The sequence below is a fragment of the Sinocyclocheilus anshuiensis genome, unplaced genomic scaffold (genome assembly GCF_001515605.1).
Source record: "Sinocyclocheilus anshuiensis isolate Anshui unplaced genomic scaffold, SAMN03320099.WGS_v1.1 scaffold113, whole genome shotgun sequence".
NCBI lineage: Eukaryota > Metazoa > Chordata > Actinopteri > Cypriniformes > Cyprinidae > Sinocyclocheilus > Sinocyclocheilus anshuiensis.
The window spans coordinates 483,057-487,585 of record NW_015539827.1 but is presented as its reverse complement, the minus strand read 5'-3'; the positions used below and the strand labels follow the sequence as shown (position 1 = coordinate 487,585).

The 4,529-nt window shown below is 36.5% G+C and overlaps 1 long non-coding RNA gene across 1 annotated transcript in view; it reads left to right on the top strand.

Annotated features, from left to right (window-relative positions):
• Positions 1–3,084: 3,084 nt before the first annotated feature.
• The window catches only part of LOC107684231 (uncharacterized), a 5,054-nt gene continuing 3,609 nt past the window's right edge, over positions 3,085–4,529 (top strand). The window contains exons 1-3 of the long non-coding RNA XR_001633831.1: positions 3,085–3,156; positions 4,081–4,130; positions 4,338–4,376. This is a non-coding gene — a long non-coding RNA (uncharacterized LOC107684231). The remainder of the gene's footprint in view (positions 3,157–4,080; positions 4,131–4,337; positions 4,377–4,529) is intronic.

The window sequence follows — 4,529 nt, the reverse complement described above, 5'->3', positions numbered from 1 at the left end:
ACACACACACACACACACACACACACACACACACACAAACACTGAAAAACAAAAGAAAAACAACATTGTTTCAAAATATTTTTGGTGCTGTTTATTGTTTTGTAAATATGGGCTTATCATTTAAGGTTCATGCATCATTTATCATTTATTCATGCATTGCACCATATAATGCAATCTAACATTTGTTGATTTAATGATAGTAATACATATATACATACTGTCAGGATTATGGATCGTCATAATGCATATCTGTGTTGTGTTTTCCCTCCCCATGTGCTTCCCCGACCTAGTTTCTCCCGTTTCATGACCTTATTTGGTCCTTCCTGTTCCTGTTCGTATTGGTTCCCATTTGATTCAGCTGTGTTTCCTCAATTATCTCATTTGGTTCTTAGTATTTAAGCACTGTGTTTGCCTGTGTTCCCTGTCCGGTATTGTGAATGTCTTCTTGAATGTGAACGTCTCCTGCGTCTCCGTGTTCTCTTTGCCCCACGCTACTCACAGTAGCGCAGTCATGACAGAATACCAGATCTACAACAGTAAAACAAAAAGTAGTTGCGTGTTTTCCCCTCTGTTTTGTTTCCGTGTTTTGTTCAGTGTTATTTTTTCCTCCCGCTGTTTCCCTATGGATCCTCTCACTCGCCCGGAATACCTCCTCCTCCTGCTGGATCAGGGGGAAAGATCGCTCGAGGACCATACCAGACTTTTTCTGGCCCTCACCCATCTCACCAGCTACCCGGACGACGCCATGGCCTCCTGAGCTCCCTGCTCCGCCATGGCCCCCTGAACTGCCTGATCCGCCCTGGAGGCCTTCCTTGTCTCTAGCCTGCACCACCCTCCAGGACGTCCAGGATGAACTTCTGTTCCCTGATATCTAAGGTGACAAGTGCCGAAATGGAAAGCTTTGTCCCACTTCCTGTAAGACAAAAGCAGTGTCCTACACTTTTTTTCTGTATTATTATTATTTCTGTTTCATTTTATTTCATCCTCCCAATAAAACCAACAAAGTTAATAAAAAAACCAACAATAATAATTAAAAATAACATGTGCAGTGCAGCCATTATTGTGTTATGCCAGAATGGGATATATATATATATATTGTTTGTTTGTTTCTTTTTTATTATTTATTTATTCTATTCTTTTTTTGACGCTTAAAATCGGCAGCGTGAATGAATCACCAAGGACAATGGTTTCACCTAAAAATCTTCTTTACTGTTCTACTGAAGAAAAAAAGTCACCTACAGCTTGGATGGCCTCAGGGAAAGTAAATTAACAGCACATTTTCATTTTTGGATGAACTATCCATTTAAACCTCTTTACGACAGTAATTGTATGTCTAAAGTACAGTCATCTGCAGCTGATCTTCTTCTTTATAAATCTCTTTCTTTAGCAAGGCACAAGCGCTTTTAATAAAAGACTATTTAAATAGCTGAAAGAGAATTAGTTTAACAAGAGTCAAGAGTTAAGTCCCACTATAGTAACCATATTACCATAATAGTGACTTCAACCCATTTCTTTCTTCAATAAAACATCAAGTCAAACTTGTTTGTAATAAGTGAAAATGGCAATGCTGTTTTTGGAGCTGTTGAGTCAACCTGTGGTAAGAACTTGAGAGATTTAATGTGCTCTTTTATTTGTAGTTGATTCTTTTTATGGATGGATCCATGACTGATTCTGTATTTGGCTCATTTTTGGGGTTTCTGGATAAAACTGGTGCTGATATGGTTTAAGGCTAAGATTCGGTACCACTATTAAAGCTTATTCTGGCCTAGTTCAAGGCTGGTTATTGGGAATTTATGTGTACCGTCGAATGTGTCTTTCAAAGTATACTTCATTTGATAGCGTGTGTGAATGCAGGCAGTCGACATATGTGCTCTGTAAAGTTTTATCTTTATCCAGTGCCTTGCACTATTTTTCTCCAGAATTTATGACCGAAAAATATCTTTGATAAAGATTGTCATCTAAAATCGTCAAAAATCTCATAACCTTCTCTCACACAAGTGCTTGTCAGTGCGGGTGTCTCATAGTCACTGGTATTTTGTTTTTGTTGTCCTTCTGTCTTTTTAGTTTCATTTTCCTCTGTGACACTACGGCCAGGGCCAGTGTTGCCACTTTATGGAACAACCTTGTGGTACAAATTTATGCATGGTACAGTACGTGCAAACTATTCTGGATGATAACATTGTACGCGGACCGTATGTGACATTGTATGCACTGTACGTGGACACTTACATACACGTAAAAAACAAATATACTTTGGGCTTTATCCTAAGTGTTACATTTTGGCAAGTGACTTGTCCTACACATTTATGCTATAGATGAAACTCAAATCATGTGTCTTGTTGAGAGGAGGTGAAGACTTCAGCAACGTGTCAACAAGTTTTATATACGAGCAAGCTCCATTTAAATATTGAAGCTACTTCAAATGTAAAAATCTAGTTAAATTTTTTACAATTTTTTACATTTGCTACTATTAAGTCTAACACATCTCCAGTGGTTTCATGTTTTCTGTTTTAGTGTCTTACTCATTCAGATGGTGCACATCCAAATCATTATGTAATGATAAAACATTTGGAGAAAATCCATCTTACTATAAGATGTTTCAGGTTATACAGACTATGGATATCGTTTTTAAAAGCACTTTTAAGTGGTTGGGTGTTTGCAGAGTGTGTAAAACCACATGCTAACACATTGCTCAGCTGTTCTGAGTACACGTGCAATGCTGAGCATGTTTTTCTTTAAACTGGATATTTATTGGCATAGGTGTTTTTTTTGTTGTTGCTCCATTAAAGCACTATGAAGTTCATATTGCAGTGCTGCAACATTGTTTTTTCATTCACATATAAAAAGACAGAACATTGATGCATAGCAGTGTAATTTCCTCTAAACTGTTGTCGAAACATGGTGGGAGCCAATAGAGTCATTGCTATTGCAGCCGATATGAAACTACTTCTGCAATCTGCAAAGCCCCTACCCCAATTTACCTATACAGAGGAAGTGCCACAAACCAATAGCCTGAGAAAAGAAAAGAAAAAAAAAACCTTATAACAGATCATGTTTTTTTTTTGACCGATCTCATATGATACGATCTTATCTCATCTCATCTCAACTTCCCGTCTTTGCTCGGAAGGTCAGGGGGCAACATCAGTTATCACACTTGTGAGTATTCCTGGCAAGCACAGTATTGATTTAACATATTTTTTTAAATAGTGTTCATTTATATGCCTTTAATATGCCTGGAGGGCACTTTAAATATGAGCCCTAACCCCTACTTTTGCAGCAAACACCTTTTGTATCAGCTTGAAATGGTTATGGTTTCACACTTTGGTTAGTAAACCAGCTGTTGGAAACATTCAATGTCACAGAATAAGTCTGAATGTCACGGGTGGTTTCCACCACAGATCGAAGCTCATAGTGCTCATAGGTATGTGACATTTTCTGTTATGCTAATAAATAATTCATAAGACTTTATTTATTACATTTAAAAAGTGGTAGGGTGACTTTGGTATTTCCACAGAATACTAATGAAGATTTTCGAAACATCTAAAATAACATTTTTAAATAAAACATACAATTGCTCATCACAAGAAGGCATGTTTTTATGTGGTGGATAAAAGGCTAATCAAATTATAAAGATATTAAAAATAAATATTATTAATTGTCATTCATTTGATGTGGCTCAAATGAACAATAATGCATGCTTTTGTGTGAGCGTATATATCTATATTTCTGAGGAGGCATATTTAAGGCATATTGTTTGTAAAGGTGCTATGAAACAATACATATATTTTGTGTTTTTAAGTACAATATATATTTAAGGGCTGTACAAATACACTGAATTTAATAAAGTGTCCCCACTTCGACGTTTATCAAAGAGAGATGCCTAAATGTTACTGATTCATGATATATATACTGTATATATATATATATATATATATATATATATATATATTTGTCTATTAATGCAAAAAGCTGTTGCATATTGTCGCATAAAGCAGTCACATATTGTAATACTTTTTTTTACTAATGCCTTAAAGATGTGGCATTATGCTAAAACTCTGTTTCCCTGTTTGTCTAACCCAGTTAGTACACCTCTGGGTTCTGATTATGAATTGTACAGCTGCGTTGCTGAGGTAAGACCAAACATCATCTCCAAATGTAGTTCAAACCGCAGAAAAAGAGCACTGAGAAAATGGATCATTGGAGAAAACTGAATGAACGTACATCAGTCTATACATACACAAGTTATTCTGTTTTCAAACCTATAGATTTCTTTATGAAAGGCTGGTCACATGAACCAATCAAGATATAAGATAGACATATCATTCATTTCTTTTTAGTGTGGGTCGGCAGAAGATGGAAGCCACAACATTGTCCAGGTGAGGTCATCTCACATTTATTAGTCACTAGGGGTGTGACGAGACACTTATCCCACGAGACGAGACGAGACATGAGACTGGGTTCACGAGAACGAGACGAGACGAGATTTTTAGACTTTTTTAAAGAAATCCTCAATGATGAAATATATAGGG